At 45.6% G+C, this 20,878-nt stretch overlaps 1 protein-coding gene across 1 annotated transcript in view; it reads left to right on the forward strand.

Annotated features, from left to right (window-relative positions):
• Positions 1-20,878, forward strand: part of LOC147434800 (uncharacterized) — a 64,967-nt gene that overhangs the window by 26,200 nt on the left and 17,889 nt on the right. The gene's annotated exons all lie outside the window — the stretch shown is intronic.

Here is a 20,878-nt window from a genome sequence, read left to right on the forward strand (position 1 = left end):
TGCATGCCTGCTCGCATGCAAATGCTTTAGCCGTTAGTGATAGGTTTGTGTACTGGGTTTCTTTGATGGTATGAGTTGTATGTCATTGTCTACTCTCATATATATATATATATATATATATATATATATATATATATATATATATATATATATAGAGAGAGAGAGAGAGAGAGAGAGAGAGAGAGAGAGAGAGAGAGAGAGAGAGAGAGAGAGAGAGAGAGAGAGAGAGAGAGAAGAAAGAAAGAAAGAAAGATTTTTAACGTCTATGTCAGGCCGAAATCGGCCTATGAGACAAATCAAATGTACATGGTGTGTATGTCATCCGTCTATCGGAAAGACAAATGAAACAAAACTGATACAAAACTGAACTGAATGTAGGTAGGGGAGTATCTGAGGAGGGATGGAGCTCTATCTCTAGGGGTATATGCATGTCTATATGCTCAAGGTAGTACAATCATGAGAATGAGAATGCATCAAGCTATCTAGCTCCATCCTGTACAAATGGGGGGATGTAAGATGTGGTACATGGGCGGGGCTGGTGCCAAGGCTACCCGGATGAAAGCTGTCGGGTCGGCCCTCATCTGAGCTACTCGCTCCTCAGTGGCACGGCGCTCCCGGGCTCGGATCTCCTCGATCTGTCGGTGGTGGGAGCTCGCGCCCCTGTAGCCTGTGACTCGTGGTCGTCATCTAGCTCGGCTCACCTCCGCCTGTGGGAGTGTCACTCCCCTCTGAGTGTCTGGTGAGGGAGGGGCGGCAATCCTCTGAAAGAAGTCTGTGAGCTGCGACTGTCTCCCCTCTGTCTTTGTAGCTGTGCGTGGCTGTAGTAGTGTATGAGCCTGTCACTCAGAGAAGTACAACATTGTGAGAAAGCCAATGTGCACAAACTATCTGTATATCAAGGTGGCATGCATGAGTAATGTAAAATGAACAACAGGGGAGGTGCGTAGTGCCCCTTATCCACACTGAAGAACACTGTAGTGTGAGCCCACTACCTGAGAAAACCTCTGCGAGCGACTCAGAGAGAGAGAGAGAAATGAAATGATATATTAACCTCTGCGAGAGAGAGAGAGAGAGAGAGAGAGAGAGAGAGAGAGAGAGAGAGAGAGAGAGAGAGAGAGAGAGAGAGAGAGAGAGAGAGAGAGAGAGAGAGAGTACTGAGTAGGAGTAGACCTCTAGGGAAGCTTGTATGAGCCTGTCACTCAGAGAAGTACAACATTGTGAGAAAGCCAATGTGCACAAACTATCTGTATATCAAGGTGGCATGCATGAGGAATGTAAAATGAACAACAGGGGAGGTGCGTAGTGCCCCTTATCCACACTGAAGAACACTGTAGTGCGAGCCCACTACCTGAGAAAACCTCTGCGAGCGACTCTATCCTGCTGCCCTAGGAGAGCCAACTGCTGTGCCCCACTGACTGTGAGAAGTGTGTCTCAACCACTGTATCGGCTATTGAGAAAGGAGTGGCTTCTAGATAATCGATATAGTAATACTCCATATCGTGACAAAGACAATATTGCGGGGGTAAGGGGTCAAAGTCATGCATCGTAGAAGGCAGCATATCTAATGTGCCATATCTATTATCCAGGTTTATGAGCAGGAATAGGGGATCTGCTGCTGTCCCCTCATACATCCTGTGCGACCTTGGAAAACGTTGTAGTCAAGTGACAACCCCTTAAGTCACAAAGCCATGCTGCATGCCAGCTCGACATAGAAGCAGGCAAACCGCCCACCCAGACAAAATAAGCATGCAGGCATACTTTCAAGTAATGTCGCAAGCACTTAGCAATCTGTACAGTGCATCTCTGACAAGTTGGGTCATGGCAGACTGGGCAGCCCAAGTGCCACCAGGTAGTACCCCATGAGCTAACATTCACATGAATTATGAAATTTGCCTCCCGAGATCCCAACTACATGACCAGAATTGTGAAAGGGAAGCATTTGAATGCTGATCAAGCCAGTGCTGCACCCTCCGAGGATGGTAAGGAGCAATGCACATTAAATACTGGAAAAAAGAGAGTAGCCCTTGGTGTCTCACAAGATGGCCACAATCACTCTCTTGGATCCCAAGACAGCCCTTATAGAGGAGAGTCCTATTATATGCACAAGCACCCAGAGGTAGCATCCTCAGAATGGAACAATGGATCTGCCCATACCCTCTTAGCACAGGAACCAACTACATGAATGGGCTGTTGGGGATAAAGGCCTACTGGCTCTACTGGCTCCCTTGTATCATACCCCATCAGGGTTGACACGTACGGTTATGTACGACGGGTACACGCACGAAGACGTGTGGTACTAATCGAACTAAAAAAAAATAGACATACGTTGACGTAACGTACGATGCAAAAAACATTTCATATGTCTTTACACACTACAAGAGAGACTAAACAAAGAAGTTTTCAAACTCAGAAGTTAGAACATGATAGATCATATGAGTCATGACATAGACCTTAGTACTTAGTATCAAGTACTTGCAACTTAAGTCTTACAAGTTAGAACATCAAAGATTTGTCCATGGACATTGGAAACGGCAATGTCCGAAAAAAGAAGAATCATGATCTCCAAAGTGGTGGCCGCCATAGTAGATCCGCTACCTGAGCCTCGCCGCACATAGGTCATGGTTGTTTGAGCCAATGCACCCATTGGGCTCTTGGTCAAATGCAATCAAAATTGCGAAACGATCCGACCCCACACCACAACCACAAAAACAACCACACCAAAGAAAAAAAGACGAGTCATGTACGGAACGTACGAGTCGTACGGTACAATACGGAACATATGAATCTTCCTGTACGCTGTACGAGGACAACCTTGTGTAACCCCATAGTCTTACCCTAACTTAAACCATATAAAGGACATTGAGTGTAGAATAGAAGTACACTTTCAAATCTCGTTTTTTTGCTTTGCATTCTCTTTCTGCTCTCGTCTCTTGCGCATATCTTCTTCTGCTTGCCTCCTTTATACTCCTTCAACCTCTACATGTAACCGGCGTGTTAACTTCAAAATGGGCGGTAGACTTTACTTCAAACCTTGATTTAGCTTTCACCCATCATTAGTCGTCTATTCTACCTGTGCTATAATGACACAAGAGAGGGGAATGGGATACAGATGCTAGAATGCATCTATATGCGAGTCAAACACCAGATTGGCCCCTAAATAGTCGCCCCTTTCGGTATTTCTTTATTCTTTAAAAGAGGGAATAAAAGCTGTGGTTCCCTACAAGCTGCCCCGCACAATCTGGGCTGAATTTCTTATGTTCTGGGCCGATTTCGGCAGCATAACTGCACTAGGACCCTTCACAGTCAGTATCCCCACGCATTAGATGACTTTCCCGACGCATACGGACACTTTGCAAAACCTGGCGAGAATCTGCAGCACGCTGAATTCTCTGTTTTCTGCCCTGAAAATGCACCAGATCACCTGTACAGCGGTCCCCTCGCGTCCCCGAACCTCCTGGGGGTATTAGGGTCCGTTTAGGGCCGAAACCCTAAACCTGCAAAAATACACAGCAGGCTGGAATTCATTGTTTCGGGCTCCGTTTCGCGTGCCGGTCGCATCTGTAGCAAGTCCTCGAGCTCCCGCACCTGTAGGGCTACTTGCCCTTTGAATCGAACGGGATTTCGCACGTGAAACCTCTCCGAATTCACCTGTACCTGCGGGGGATTAGCCGCTAGCTAATCCAGCACCTGTGCAAGAGGCTCTTGCCTCAGCAATCGTGCATGAACCCACATAACTGTACATATTGGTCAAATGAAAAGCCCACTAGAGGGGCATAACCATAAAGAATAGGGGAGAGAGAGAGAGCAGTGAGAGGTGTGCAGGTCATGACATCCTGCACCTCACTGTACATAGAGGGTAAGCCAGCACTCCATTGAAGCTCTCCCACCTGTGAGAGCACTCAAAAACAAGCTCACAGCTGAAAATCACGTTTTTGCCATCGCTTTAAGTAGTAAATTGGCCTCAGAGTGCCAAGTGTCACTCATTTGTGCATTTTTCCGCTTTAGACCCTTGGGTCTAAAAATATCTCACCTGCAGCCTCTGTTGACTTGGCCACAGAGTAACAAAATGATCCCCATGTCAAACTGCACGTAATGACACGAAGACATTTTGCCGTCCAAAAATAGCAGTCCCTAAAATTTAGGAGTTTCTGCCATTACATTCTTCTAGGTCATCTGACCCTCTTTGTACACTGCAGCCACACCCAGAACTGAAATGTAGCATATGTAGCAAAGGATTCTGCTTTGGCTGGCCAATGACCCCACTTTGGCTAACCACAGTCCTTGTTCAACCTTAGTGCTCTTTAGCCCTCATCAAGTAGGCGTGGACTCTCTCTGAACAGTTCCACACTGGCTATGCAATGCAGGGCAGTTAGATTTCCAGAGGGGTGTTTCCAAAAGGTAAAACAAACGAAATTCCCCAAAGAAAGAGAAAATAAACAAAAATGGAATTGCCACTAGTTGGTCATATACCCCCCTCTTGAAATCTCAAACGTCCTCGTTTGCACCTATGTTGTACATGCTTACAGTCAGCACTCGGGTGTCCGGACACCGTGTCGACACATGTACGACACATACATGCTCACAGTCAACACCTCGTTGACACATGTATTGCCTGCGTGTGAACTCTGTCCCAATGACATAGTGGAAGCGTCACACTCTGCCATTGCTTTGAGTCCATAACTTTCCAATGACAAAATGGAAGCGTCACATTTTGCCACTGTCTTTTAGTACACGTTGGATCCAGTAACCTTTCGAGCATACCCAAACTGACAGTTTAAGAATACAGTTACACATGTATTCTTCAATAGAAATAATTGCTGTATCCTTGACAAACTGACAAGAAATACTCACTTCTATAGCACTAAACAAACTTTTGGACATTCCATAAGAGCAATTGCCAAACTGACAATCTGTACAGCTCTAACATTCATGTAACATGCACTTCATTTGAGCTCACTGTAAGTAACATGTACATCATTTCTTTCAGAAGAGGTGCAAGAGCTTCCCATGCTCGTGGCCGTGGCCGTGGCCGTGGGCGTGAGATGGAGGCTACTACTCCTACAACCTATGTGTGGCGAGGCTCGGGAAGCGGCTCCATTGCGGCGGCCTCTGTTTTGGAGGATGTGCCTATTCGTAGATCCAACACTATGGACCCTAGAGAGCCGGAGTATGACGAGGAGGGAAATCTCCTTAGTGAGGGAGATTATGACACACCACAATCCGATTCATGTGAGGATGAAGATGACATCGATGAGCATAGCTCACAAGATTAAGATGATGATGATGATGAGAGCGGAGAAAGCTCTTAGACTTTAGTGTCTCTCATATCTTTTTTGACCCTACTTCCACTTTTTGCATGATTGAGGCTTAAAAGGCCTACTTTTTTGTATCATCTCGATTATCAAATCTCAACTTAGCTTTTTGATTTATGACATATGTAATGCGAATCGCAGTTCATACCCATTGTGTCTCATTGTCTTGATTCTCAACTCTTGAGTGTCGGCACTTGGCACTTGCAAGTTGCATTCTTGTCCAATGTGATAATCAATTGTCTATTTGTCCTAAGTGTAAAATCTAGGGTTAAGAATTGCGTGTTTTTATTTTTGAACGTATGTAACCATGTCGTACGACATAAAATTCTCTAGTTCGATGAGTACCGTACGTCTTCGTACATGGACAAAACGTACGTGACCGTACGAGACCACCCTGACTGCAGCCACACCCAGAACTGAAATGTAGCCTATGTAGCAAAGGATTCCGCTTTGGCTGGCCAATGACCCCACTTTGGCTAACCATAGTCCTTGTCCAACCTTAGTGCTCTTTAGCCCTCAGGCTTGGACTCTCTCTGAACAGTTCCACATTGGCTATGCAATGCAGGGCAGTTAGATTTCCAGAGGGGTGTTTCCAAAAGGTAAAGCAAACGAAATTTCCCAAAGAAAGAGAAAAAATACAAAAATGGAATTGCCACTGGCTGGTGACACTACACCTTGTGGTAGGTGTTTTGCACGCGTTTCCGCCCTTTCGACTGGTATCAGAGTGAGGTTTCTCGCGACAAAGTTTTCTGGAGTTCTTCTTCCATGCTGTATTTTCAATTTGGAGGTGATCATCACTTTTGGGGATTAGGGTTTCCCTAGAAGTCAATGACAGGAGTTGGTTTTGTTTACAGTAGTGTACAAAGCTACTTTCTTTGCTGATTTTGTTAGTCTTGCTCCAGAGTGCCTGTACTTGCACATGTCCTCGTTCAGAGATCAAGAACCTCTTTGAGAAGTTTGATGGTAGTGGCTTTGATCTATGGAAGGATCGCATGCAAGATATCTTGTTTTTCAAGAATTGTGAAGATGCCTTGACAAATCTAATCCTGATGCTTTTATAGATGAGGAATGGGTCTCATGTGCGCACTCCTTGCACCAAGTGACAAGCTTCTGCTATAGTCCATAGTGACATAAAAACCTGTTTCAGCCCTCTGAAACCCTGAAACGACGAAACAGCCGAAATGTTTCGGCGAAACATGCGAAACGAGTTGATTTTTTCACTCAAGTCTCACATCTAGATTTTGGTATTTCATGTCTTTACAAGTGAATTTGTATGTGTATTCAATGTATAATCATACGAATATACATATAAAACGAAACCTGTGTTTCGTTTTCTTTGAGCTCCGAAACAAAACGTTTCAGAAACCTCGAAACCCCGAAACGTTTCATGTCACAGTGCTACAGTCTAGCGTCAGTCTTAGCTTAGGACCTAGCCTGGCACCCTTGTGAGCCTCTAGCAGGACGTGCATGTCCAGGCTGGTCATAGTTGCATACCCTCTCTTGCACAGTACCGCATTTCAACATATAGCCGCATGTGAACCACCTCTTATCAGACATTTAATTAATAAGTGACTGTTCAACTTCCAAATCATGGGGTTCAGTTATGAGGCTGCCCGGCCCAACATTTGACACTCCCGGTGATAGTACTAAGTAGATCAACCCACAGCCTCGTCGTCGGCGTCGGCGTCGCAGTACCAAGCATCCACAGTAGTATTGTTATGTCCCGCTTAAAGGAGAGGGGATCTAGCCTAGATGTCGACGGGATGGCCGTCCCTTGTTCGGACGGACGTAGTGTGAACACGGCCAATGAGGCCGGCCATTATTATAAAAGGGAGGCGAAGGCCTCATTTGTAGTTATCAACCCCCACTGGCAGAGTGCCAGTGGTTAGCCTGCGAGGCTAGGAGCGCGCGAGGCCACCTCGAGGAGGTAAGGCCGGGTGGTATGGGACGCTCGGTCTTACAGGTGTACGCCTACGTCCTCGGACGTTGGCCCCAACACGAGGGAGCTGTTGGATGGTGGCTATGGTTGGGTGGTTCGTCCGACGCGTGTCTGTAGGCGGTTTGTATAGCCGGGAGATCCACTTTGTGTGTTCGTTTTGTTCGGCCAAGTAAATCCCCGTTGGGAGCACCAATGTTAGTTTCTCGAAAGAAGGATAACACTATGCGCTTCTGCGTGGATTACAAAGGGTTGAATAAGCTCACTGTCAAGAACAAGTATCCGCTCCCGCGTATGGACGATCCGATAGATCGGCTCCATGGAGCGTTGTATTTTACGAAGATAGACCTGCGATCAGGCTATCAGATACGAATCAAACAAGATGGGTTTCCATATGCGTTATGGTCACTATGAGTTTTTGGTCTTGCCTTTTGGTTTGACCAATGCTCCGGCTACGTTTCAGTAGATGATGAACGATCTACTGAGACCATTTCTAGGCAACTTCGTTGTTGTATTTCTCGATGAGATCTTGATCTATAGCTGAAGTTTGCCTGAGCATTTAGCACATATACGTTGTTCTTGAAGTACTCAGAATTGAGAAGCTTTATGCTAAGGCTTCTAAGTGTGAATTCTTCAAGAAAGAGCTTCTGTATTTGGGTCACATCATTACTCATGATGGAATCGACCCTGAAAAGTTGGATAAAGTGCGAATTTGGCCCATTCTGAAGAATGTACGCCGAGTAAAGTCCTTTTTAGGCTTTACAGGATTCTTTCAGAAATTTATCAAGGACAGCTCCAAAGTTGCTACTGTCACAAAGTGATGATGTGGCTACGGACAACAGAAACCCTAAAATTCTTGCAAACCCTAATTTTTGCCAAAAACCCTAATTTCCGAAAATCGCAGAGGCTATTAAATTTTTATTTTTTTTTGACAATGATGAGCGACGCAAATTTCGCTTTTTCTCTACTTAATGAGAAAGAGAGAGAGAATGCTTTTGCTTTCAAGTTTTGACTCTCTGTGAGAGAGAGATAGAGCAATTGCTTTTGATTTCAAGCTTTTGGGGCTCTGCTTTTGGGGCTCTGCTTTTGGGCATCCCTTGTAACCTTTAAATAAGTGGTGAGGGCCTCACTTCTCAGAGCATCTGGACGCAGAGTCTGAGAGTGAAACCCTAACCAATCTCTTGTACTTTGATCTGATTAATATAAAAAGAAATAGCGAAAGGGGCGCCGGTCTTTGGGGCCAATATCTCTAGGCACGGAACTCCGCCGGGCCAGTGCAAATCTATTGTGATCTGTGAATTGTTTTGAAGTGGTTATCTGGTGCTGTCGCGGTTGATTCTTGACTTGGAGTGTCCAAGTCTGTTACAGTGGTATCAAAGCATGACCGATTTCTCTTCTACGGGAAATCCGATCCCCAATTTTTTTTTCTGCGGCACCTATGGCTTCACGCAAGGATCAGTCGACTCCCTCTGCATCTGGAGATGCGGGCAGGGATCACAACGACGATTCCGGCAGAGAGTATGGCCTGCCTCGGCCTACTTAGGCGGAGCAAAGAGAGATGAAGCGTCGTCAATTGATCGGCGATGCAACAAAGATGATGCTCAGTTTTGCGAAGGATCCGAAACTGGCAAAATATATGAGAGAGACTTCTTTTCAGGAAGTGCATGCACAGTGGCAGAAAACCACTACACCCCCTGAAACCCGCTCTCAAGAAACCTTCCGATCACAAACAGTAGTCCGAGAAGGAACTAGAAGAGGTGGTTGAAGCACTGACTTTCTAGGTTATTTGGGTCTTGAGTCGACTTTTGAGAAGGAAAAGGAACGGAAGAAGCGTGTTCGATTTGAAGGAGTACCCAATTCTTCTTCTTCTTCTGCTTCTGACAGTTCTTCTAGCTCCTCGGATTCGAGCGAAGAAGACAGAAAAGGTAAAAAGCGAAGCAAGAAGCAACACTCTGGAAAGGGCAAGAGAAAGGCAAAGAAGGCTAAATCTCGCCCAGAGACTGACAGGTCTACTGAGGACTCGTCTACAGACAGCTCAGATTCCGATGACGGAAACTTTTATGCGAACAAGAAGAATTTTTACAAAGCCGACCAGTATGACTTTCTCAAAGATAAAAGCAAGAAAGTCCGAGAGTTTAAGGAAGGTGGCCACTCGATCAAGTTTGATACTTTCTCAGGATACTCAGATCCTTCGAAGGCTTTGTCTTTTATACAGCAGTTTGACATCGCTTTCACGGGAGGACCCTATTCAGAGCACTCCAAGATTCGGAGAGCTACCTCTTACTCTAAGGGGAATGCTCGTACTTGGTGGTCCACGCTTCTTTTAAACAAGACTGCGCCAGTTAAATGGCTGAAATTTAAGAAGCTTTTTATTTCTTCTTGGTTTTGACGCAAGAATATGAACGAGATGTACGAGCTACTTGGAACCATCTTCGGATGACCAAGAAAGATACAATCAATGCTTACTGTGAAAGATTCTGGAGCTCTTTTCTACCCGCCTCTTCATTCAAGAAGATCTCGGTCAGAGAACAGATTGAGCAGTTTACCTTGGGTCTACCTATAGAGATCCGAGATCACTGCTTGGAATAGAAGTCAGCTTCTATTTAGAAGTTGATGAGTCATGCGAAGCGGGGCTTTGCCATTCACTGTGGCAGTTTGACCTACCCATAGATAAGGCCATGACACAACGAGCCGAACAGACTTCTGGGAATGAAAGTAGAAAGAAAAAGAGCAACCCAGAGAAAAAGGATGCACGACCCAAGCTTACTCCTAAGGAGAGAGCTCGCTTCATCAGAGAGGGGAAGTGCTTTGGATGCGGGGAACATGGACATATCTCCGCGAAGTGCCCTAAAAGGGACAGAAAGAACAGAATGATAAAGACGACGACAGGCCTGAGAGTTCGAGAGTAGCTAAGGAACGTGGCAGAGAAGGCAGATAGAAAAACAGAACTGGTACCACATGGCGTGGAACCTGCACCGAATTTAATGAATAAAAGTACAAACTTTGCCGCTTTTGGGGCAAAGTGAAGGATCAGGAAGCTCTTTTGAAGGAGCCAAGGCCAACTTCTTTTCACTTGGAATTGGCGGCTCGATTTGGAATTACGCCCGACAGACTGACGCCACAGGTGGAGGTAGTTCGACTGGCACCCATTACACAGAGCATTGGCAAACTTCGTTTACAATGACAGGGGTGTTCAGGGCACGCGAGTGACGTTCTACTCAGTATCCCTTGGTACCGCAAGAACCACACCGTGGTTGACTATCGGGCCGAGAAAGCAACTTTGATAAATGAAGGGCTTAGAGATTGTACTTGATGAACTTCAGTTTCTTACTCATTCTTTTGGGAGAGAACTGAACGATGGATAAAGGTTGAATATGTTTTCACCTGATCAAAAGAATGCCAAGATTTTTCTCCACACTCATGCCGATTGCTTTTCAGAGGGCCTGAAGATCAAACCATTGATCTGATACTTGGAAGCACGCCACCGAATCGGCCACCTTACCGTGTGAGCCGAGTACAGAATGAAAAGATTATGAACCCAGTGAAAGACCTCTCAGAAAAGGGTCTCGTCCAGCCTAGTACTTCACCATATTGCTCTCCAGTGTTGTTGGTTTTGAGGAAAGACGGATCTTGGAGAATGTGCATCGATTATAGCACTCAACGAAATCACCATCAAGAACAGATTTCCGATTGCTAGGATCTATGATATACTCGACAAGTTACAGGGATCCTCGTGCTTTAGCAGGATTGACTTGAAGAGTGGATATCATCAGAACAGGATAGCGCCAGGAGATGTCTACAAGACAGCTTTTTGGACGACTTTTGGGTTATTTGAGTTTTTGGTGATGCCTTTTGGCTTAACCAATGCTCCTGCGACATTTAACCGCATGATGGACAGGATTTTTCGAGAGTACAGGCTATTTGTTGGCACTTTCTTTGACGACATCATTGTTTTCTCCAAGAATGAGGCAGAACACAGAGATCATCTGCTTCAAGTCTTTCAAGCATTACGAGATCACACGTTAGTGATTAATGCAAAGAAAAGTGAATTTTTCCTACCAGAGATACACTTTTTGGGACACATTGTGTCAGCAGCAGGAGTGCAAATGGACCAGGCCAAGATAGAGACTATCTGTGATTGGCCCGATTTGAGGAATGTCCATGAAGTTAGAAGCTTCTTGGGACTGTGTTCGTACTACAGGCGGTTCATACGAAAGTTTGCAGAGGTTGCTTCCCCTATGCATACCTTGACACAGAAAGGAGTACCTTGTTCGTGGGGACCCACAGAGGTGACTGCCTATCGGACATTGAAAGAGAAATTGACTACGTGACCTATTTTGACTTTGCCGGACTTGCAGAAGTCATTTGAAGTGTATTGTGGTGCTTGTGGTCGTAGTCTGGGTGCGGTCTTGATGCAAGAAGGCCATGTCATAGCTTACGAGAGCCGTTTGTTCTCTAGGCCGGAGATGACAGCACAGATCTATGAGAAAGAGCTTTTGGCGGTTATCCATGCGCTTACTCAGTGGCGGCATTACCTACTTGGAGCGGATTTTACTGTCTTTACAGACCATAAGAGTTTGCGCTACTTCTTGTCACAGAAGCAGCTTTCGGAAAAGCAAATGCGGTGGGCGAACATCTTCTCACAGTTCCACTTCTACATTGTCCATGTGCAAGGCCAGAAGAATGTGCTGGCAGATGCTTTGTCTCGGAAACCGTTGGTTCTGGCCATTTCCGTGATACATCATAGGAGCTTCGAGGATATGGTCGATCAGTATGCCACAGATACAGATTTTGCAGATATTTTCACATGGATACGGGATGGGGAGACAATAGCTGGATACTCCCTTCGGGAAGGCTACTTGATGAAAAAGACTATGTTGTGCGTTACACAGCCGTTGAGGGAAAAGGTTATGACTGAATGCCACTGTCCACCTTTTACGGGTTACCGCGGCATTGCTACCACGATGAAAGGGGTAGAGAGATATTTCTTTTGGCCGACTCAAGAAAGATGTGGAAGAGTTTGTGCGCAGTTGCTTGGTATGCCAGAAGGTCAAGTTTGACAGGCATAAGGCATAGGGATTGTTACACCCTTTTACCCATATACACCCGCCCGTGGGAAAGTATTGAAATGGATTTCATTTTTGATCTCCCGATTACACAGAATGATCACGATGATTTTCCGATTACATGGCACGTCTGAGACGATTGTCTCCGACAGAGACCCCAGATTTATGAGTTTGTTTTGGAAGGCAATTTGGGAGAACATTGGCACGCGGTTGCAATTCTTGTCATTGTTCCACTTGTAGACTGACGGGCAATCTGAGATTGCCAATTCAGTGGTTTTAGATTTATCGAAGTCTTGTATCTTGGATCAGAAGACTCAATGGGAAAAGAACTTACCTTTGGTGGAATTTGCCTACAATAACACGATACACTCTTCGACGGAAGACGCCATGTGAGATTGTTGAAAGTGCTGCGAAGGTTCTATCCTTCCTGAGCACGAAAGATTAGAAATTTGAAGCGGATGAATATCCGTGAGATTTGGATACGGCTTTTGCCAAGGTTCACGAGACTTTGCAGGAGTTTCAAGAATGACAGAAAAAGGCAGCGGATCTCCATCGTTGCGACTTGAAATTGAAGGAGGATGATTGGGTGCTCTTACGTTTTGAGAAGGCACGCCTACGAAAGAAAAAGGGAAAGGAGAGGCTTTTTCCAAAGCTTAGTATGCGATACTACGGACCTTTCCAGATCACTGACAAGATAAATGATGTCTCCTTCCGATTGAAACTGCCAGATACTTGGAGGATTCATAATGCATTGCATGTGAGTCTCTTGAACCCTGTTAAGGGTGATGTGCCTGATGATGGGGAGCCTGATGAGCAACCCGAAGTGGAAGAAAACGAGGAAGTCCTTGTTCCTGAACAGATTTTGGCACATAACGATACGAAGAAAGGTAAAGTCCGAAGGCGTGTTCTTGGTTAAGTTCAAGAACTTTCCTGCATTTGATGCGAAGTGGATGGAGGAGGAGGACCTAGCAGATACTCCTCGGATTGTGAAACTTTACCTCGATGTTTTGGTTTAGCATAGTCTACTCCAAACGGAACCCAGAATTCAGCTTGGCCGGAGATCTGGTGCAGTGGGATGCACAAGAGGGGAGTCACTCCGCTCCCTTGTCAACAGATGCCTTGATTTTGATACTAAAGTCACTGATGTCTCTTTGAGCTTCAGGGGTACTGAGAGCTGACAGTATTCTGTTGGATGACTTTATGAAATGGAATTCTTGATAATGATATTGATTTGTTCTTGACTTCTTGTGAGTGCAGGAACTGATAGCCGAAATGACTGCAGCATTTTGGTCTGATTGATCTCGAATGACATGGTTGCAATAGGGGTTAGTCAATCGGACATCGTTGAGGTCCCGATTGGACCTAGATGTGATTGCTAGCTTCATTGCCGATAAATCATGGTCTAAGATCCGAATGAATGTTGAATGTCATGTGATGTCCTGTGATGTCTGGTGATGTTCTGTGATGTCGTGTGATGTGACTATTGATTTTGTACATGTGCTAGATATGTGTTCCTAGTATGTAGGTACTAACAGTCGATGTCTGGTAAGACGGTTGATGGCTTTTGTCAGTTTTGCTGTTGTAATCGCGGTCGATTACAATGCTTTCAAGAGGGGGGTATGTCACAAAGTGATGACGTGGCTACAGACAACAAAAACCCTAATTTGTGCCAGAAACCCTAAAATTCCTGCAAACGCTAATTTTTGCCAAAAACCCTAATTTTCGAAAATCGCGGAGGCCATTAAATTTTTTATTTTTTTTTGGAAAATGATGAGCGACGCAAATTTCGGTTTTTTCCTACTTAATGAGAAAGAGAGAGAGAATGCTTTTGCTTTCAAGTTTTGACTCTCTGTGAGAGAGAGAGAGCAATTGCTTTTGATTTCAAGCTTTTGGGGCTCTGCTTTTGGGCATCCCTTGTAACCTTTAAATAAGTGGTGCGGGCCTCACTTCTCAGAGCATCTGGACGCAGAGTCTAAGAGTGAAACCCTAACCACTCTCTTGTACTTTGATCTGATTAATATAAAAAGAAATACCGAAAGGGGCGCCAGTCTTTGGGGCCAATATCTCTAGGCACGAAACTCCGTCGGGCCAGTGCAAATCTATTGTGATCTGTGAATTGTTTTGAAGTGGTTATTTGGTGCTGTCGCGGTTGATTCTTGACTTGGAGTGTCCAAGTCTGTTACAACTGCTCTTCTTAGACAACTTTTAAAAGGAGGCGTTAAAGGACTGAAGACTTTGGGTCCTCACGGTAATGGTAATCCCCCTGTTGTCTGGAATGAGTGTCTCGACGAGAGGTTTCAGACATTAAAGCACTTGGTGACTACAGCGACAATATTCCAATAGAGATGGACTATTGTTCAGAAATGGGAAAGTCTGCGTGTTGGAAATCGATGAGGCTCGACAAAGGATTTTGTTCGAATGCCACGATGTTCCTAGCGTTGGGCACCCAGGCATTCAAAGAACTTTGACTTTGGTCAAGCGATATTTCTATTGGGCAAGGATGCGCTCTTACATAGAGAGCTATGTGAAGAGATGCACTCAGTGTCAGGTCAATAAGGCAGAGTGAAACCGGCCTGTTCAATCCAAAAAGGGCGGTAGACTTTACTTTAAACCTTGATTTAGCTTTCACCCATTATTAGTCGTCTATTTTACCTGTACTTTCAAGACACAACAAAGGGGAGAGGGATACAGGCTGCTAGATTGCACCTGTATGAGTAGACGGACACCAGATTGGCCCCTAACTTAGGCGCCCCTTTCGGTATTTCTTTATTGTTCAAAAGAGGGAATAAACGCTGTGGTTCCTACAAGCTGCCCCGCACAAACTCGGCTGAATTTCCACTGTTCCAGCCCGATTTCGGCAGCATAACTGTACTAGAACCCTTCACGGTCAGTATTCCCACGCATTGACTGACTTTCCCGACGCATACGGGCACTTTGCAAAACCTGGCGAGAATCTGCAGCACGCTGAATTCTCTGTTTTCAGCCCTGAAAATACTCCAGATCGCCTGTACAGCGGTCCCCTTGCGTCCCCGAACCTCCTGGGGGTATTAGGGTCCGTTTAGGGCCAAAACCCTAAACCTGCAAAAATACACAGCAGGCTGTAATTCACTGTTTCGGGCTCCGTTCCGCGTGCCGGTCGCATCCCTAGCAAGTCCTCGAGCTCCCGCACCTGTAGGGCTACTTGCCCTTTGAATCGGACGAGATTTCTGGCGTGAAACCTCTCCGAATTCACCTGTACCTGCGGGGGGGATTAGCCGCTAGCTAATCCAGTACCTGTGCAAGAGGCTCTTGCCTCGGCAATCGCGCATGAACCCACACAACTGTACATTGGTCAAATGAAGAGCCCACTAGAGGGGCATAACATACTGCCAAAGGGGAGAGAGAGGGCAGTGCGTAGCGTGCAGGGCATCACTCCTGGCACCGCACTGTACATAAGAGGGAAAGCAAGCACTCCATAGCTCTTAACCTGTGACAAAACTGAAAATGAGGCTCTCCCCTCTTCAAATTCAGCGCCACTTCTTGTTGCATGAGGCAAGTGCACCAGAAGGTGCCACTTGGCACATTTACAAGCATTTTCCCGTTTCGGGGTTGCCGCCTAAAAATCTCCCAACCGGTTGCCCAGTTGACTTCACGGCAGAGTAAGAAAATGTTCCCTTTGTCATTCCGGAGGTAATGACGCCAACACATTTTCAGGTCCCAAAATAGCAGTTCCCTAAATTTTAGGAGATGCTGCCATTGTATCTTTCTAGGTCATCCGACCCTCTTTGTACACTGCGGCCACATCCAGAACTGAAATGTAGCCTCTGTAGCAAAGGATTCCACTTTGGCTAGTCAATGACCCCACTTGGCTAACCATAGTCCTTGTCCAACCTTAGTGCTCTCTTGCCCTCAGGCCAGGACTCCCTCTGGACAGTTCCACACTAGCTATGCAATGCAGGGCAGTTAGATTTCCCGAGGGGTGTTTCCAAAAAGTGAAAGTAAATAGATAATAAGAAAGAAATCAACAAAAAGGATAGATAGTAGTCACACGCTGGTGACACAGAGCGCCTTAAGAAAGCTGACCTGCTACATCTACTGGAAATCCCAGATGCCAAGTGGCAAAGTATTTCCATGGACTTCATCGTTGGTTTGCCAAATACTAGTCGAGGCAATGACGCCATTTGGGTTGTGGTTGATAGACTTACAAAAATGGTGAAATTCATACCAAGGATAGTAAAAAGCCATGAGTTGGCGGTTTTATTTGTCGATCAGCTGTATAAGTTGTATGGTCTGCGAGAGGATATTGTAAGTGATCAAGATACTAAGTTCACGGGCCGATTTTAGCGAGATGTGTTTGCTCATCTTTAGACAAAGTTGAGTATGTCGTCTTCTGACCATCGTGAGTTCGACGGACAAACTGAGAGGATGAATCAGACTCTAGAGGACATGTTGAGGGCCTATGTCTCTCGCCTGCAATCTGATTGGGAAAGGTATTTTCCACAGTCAAAGTTTGCCTACAATAGTAGCAAGCATTCTGCTACTGGATTTAGCCCATTCATGCTGATGTATGGATTCGAGCCAAAATCCCCGATTGCTTTTGGCATAGAGAAAGTCAAGGAACTCCAAGCTCGTGATTTTTTGTATGACATGCAAGAAATGCTCAAATTGGCTAAGGATAGTATAAGAACGGCTCGTGATCGAGTCACCACTTATGCTAATCAAAAGAGATCTTCAAGGACTCTAGATGTGGGACAATGGGTCTCCTCAAACTGGCCCTGGTTGCTCTGAAAACCCTGTTGCATGCCGATGCTACCATCTTGCATACCCCCAAACACTGTTCCTGGCATGTACGGCTGACTTCTAGGCGCATAACCAGCCATACTCTGGAACACAGATCCACCCCGAAATACCCAGGATGTACCGTGGGTGGTGGAAAAACTGGATGCATTGCGTGGTAACCAATTCCCTGTCCATTCAAGACAACATGCAGGCTCTGAAAGGTGACGGGCTGAACTGGCATAGCCTGTGGAATAGGCGTCCTAACCACCTGTTCAAGGATAGGAGGAACCTGTTTTGGAGCCCTTGACTCCGTAACATGCGAGTGTTCCCTATTCTGTTGAGATGCATGAAGTACTTGGGCTTGAGCCTCAACAAGCTCTGTTCGCGGTGTAGGTTGCCTATTTTGCTGTGGCACTGGTGGCGCTTGCAAGAACTCCATAAACCTTGGGTTCTGCATCAGTTACGAGAAGACATTCACGGTGGCAACTAACTGAGCCTTGAACGCATCATTCTCAAGTTGCCCAATTATAAAGCCCTGTACCGGAGGGACATTTACATCAATAGGAGGTACAAACTGACGTGGCCATAAGCTCTCGCCAATCTCGAACACCATAGGAATTTTTTGTCCGTCCTTCGAAGAGGAACCCTCTTCCATAATGCCCTTCCCTTTGTCAGCCGTAGTGTAATCCCGCGTTCCTGTACTCTGTGTCTTTACCCAAAACAACCGAGGCTCACTCGATGAGGAAAAAGTGATTGATGTCGCGGCAACGGAACCTTGAAACCGGCCCGTAGGGCGGTAGGCTTTGGCTTTCACCCGAAGTTTTTTACTTTAGACACACACATAGAGCACTTTAGAAAGGTAACCTGCGACGGGAATTAACACTTATGCACACACAGAGCTTGGAAGCTAGAATGCTCCGAGCAGATGCCGACAACCTGTAGGCCCCAAAATTGGCACCCCTTTCAGTATTTCTTTTTACTTTAAGAGGGTAGATTACAAAGAAGAGTCCCGGGAATTCTTTACCTGTATCCAGCTAGATACCACATGTTCTGGCATTATTTTGGCAGCATAACAGTCCCAAAACTTGCCCGAAATCAATTCCCCTGCTAGAACTCACTTCTACTGGCATAAACCCTCTGATTTCTGCCCAAAAACAGTAAACTCAGCTCACTGTATTTACTGGTTTTTCCCCTGTTTTCAGCCTTGAACTGCCCTCTAGTAGTGGGGCACTATTCCCAAGGGTTCTGGCGTCCATATGGCTGAAAAATAGTCAAAATACAGCACATAACCCTCACCGGTGCCTGCTTTTGGAGCAACAGTTAGCTACTCTTGTTCCTGCTCAGAGAGGCTCTTGCCTCAACAAAAACGCATGTAACCACACAGCTGTACATGAGTCAAATGAAGAGCCCTCTTGTGGGGCATCACATTACTGCACGTAGGGGGGAGAGAGAGCAGTGTAGAGTGTGCAAGACATCACTTCTTGCACCACATTGTACATGAGAGGGAAAGCTTGCACACAATAGCTCTTAACTGGCAGGAGCTTGCAAATGAACCTCCCAGCTAGAAATTCAGCGCCACTTCTTCTTGCATGAGGAAAGTCCACCAGAGAGTGTCACTTGGCACATTTACAGGCCATTTCCCGTTTTGTGCTTGCTGCCTAAAAATCTCCCGGACTGGTTGCCCAATTGACTTTGCAGCAAAGTTCTAAAATGTTCCCCTTGTCATTCCAGAGGTAATGACGCGAACAGATTTTATGGCCCAAAATAGCAGTTCCCTAATTTTTAGGAGATGCTTCCGTTGGGCTCCCATTGGTCTTTAGACCATCTATCCCCATTGGGACCGCATTCAAAAATGCAACGTGGCCCAACTGTCGGGTACTTTCCTTTGGTGACCCCACCTTGGCTTTATGCCTTTATTGAGTTCACTTCCTAGTATCCACCAACTTGCTAAGTGCGACGGGGGGACCTACATGATCTTGAACCGAGCCTAGAAATCCTCTTACTATACGAATTCCAGTGCCGACCCACTTCCCATCTGCAGGTGAAACTACCGTTCACATTGGCCATACAATGTCCGACCATTTGCAACTTCTCAAAAATAAAACAAAAATCACTGGAAAGAAATAAACAACTAAGGTTAGCAGTTGCCACGTCCTCGTGACAGTATTCATTAGCATTATCCCAGGCTGTATATTTATGTTCAACATTGCTCTCATACAGAGTACCCTCTTGCTAGGGAGATGTATCCCACTGGATAATTTAGAAACCTAATGGAAGGATCCTTTTGACGCAAAAAAAACTGTCCGCTATCTGCAAGGAGACCCAAAGAGCTTTACCAGGAATGAGTGAACCATGACAAGGAATATAAGGCATCCATTGAGGTGCCACAGAAATACAAAAAACCCACCCCACTCCGATGTGTAGAACTAATTGTAGGCTCTCAATATGTGTAAGAATCCCCAGGAATTATCTTCCCACACTAGCTGGTATGGGCTAGAGGGAGGTTGTGCTCTTGCGCCAAGAGTTCATCCATATCACCAACCACAGGTATGAGTTCATGCCTATCACCAACTACATGCTTGTGCAAATCCTATCTCAAACATTGATGTCGGGTGTAATGCACTCGAGGGAACTCCAATGAAGCAAGGTGGGTAATCCCCACTTTCACTTTGTCATAGGTGAGCAGCTCTTCCGAGGTTCTTTACAAAGGAGGAGATGGATGCCATGATGTATGTCACAAAATGATGACGTAGACAACAATACGGATTTCCGCATTTTGGTTGACAATGCTGACATGGCAGTAGTACAGACTTCCACGACTTGCATTGTGCCACATGGCAGGCTGTACGAATTTCCGCAATTTGCGCTAATTGCTTTTGGGGGCAGTTTTTGGGCCAGATTCTTTTGGGATTGACTTCTTTTGAACTAATTGCTTTTGGGGCATCCCTTGTAAGAATAAATAGAGCACTTGGGGCCTCACTTTGCAGAGCATCTAGACGTAGAGTCAGAGAGCAGAGGTCCCTCGGGAGTTGTAACTTTGCTCAAGCGTTAATATAAAAATAAATACCGAAAGGGACGCGAGATTTTGGGACCAATACCTCTTTGCACGGAACTACCCCGCGCGGCCGTTTCGACTTTATTTTAGAAAGTGTGATAGGATTGTGAAGTATTTTCAATAATTCTCGCGTGTCATGTTAGATTCCCGACTTTGGGTGCCCAAGTCTGTAACAATGGTATCAGAGCTTCAGGCGTGTGCTTGTCTCAAAGCATGCCGGTCCTACCAAGGAGTCGACAAAGCACTTTGGTGCTTTCAAAGTTTAGTGGAAATTTCTACAAAGAATCTTCGTGTCGCGACCTCGGACTTATTAGCCACTCCCACCCTTCGTACATTGCACATCGGGTACGCTCCCATCTTACAGGGCATATGTCACAAGACGAGTACCACATTCCAATAGAAAAGAACAGACTGAACAGACTTTTAGCACCTTAATAACAACTGAACTGAGAGAGAGAGAGAGACTACATGCGACACGGAGTGGTGAAATTCCCACCCAGAGAGTATTGGCACCAAACCTTGGCGCCCCTTTCGGTATTTCTTTATATTGCATCAACACAGTACAAGCCGGTACTCGAGACTTTGCACCTTCTTTGGGAAGCATGCCAAAAAATGAGCCCTAGCCTCATATTTAAAGGCCCTTGGCCTAAAAAGCAGTTACAGTGAAAAGCCTTTAAAACTCAAAAGCTTCTGGTCCAAAAGCAATGCTAAAAAGCTACCAACGTAAATCATGGAAATCCGTACAGCCTTG

The sequence above is a fragment of the Adiantum capillus-veneris genome, chromosome 19 (genome assembly GCF_014529385.1).
Source record: "Adiantum capillus-veneris isolate H3 chromosome 19, ASM1452938v2, whole genome shotgun sequence".
Classification (NCBI taxonomy): Eukaryota; Viridiplantae; Streptophyta; class Polypodiopsida; order Polypodiales; family Pteridaceae; genus Adiantum; species Adiantum capillus-veneris.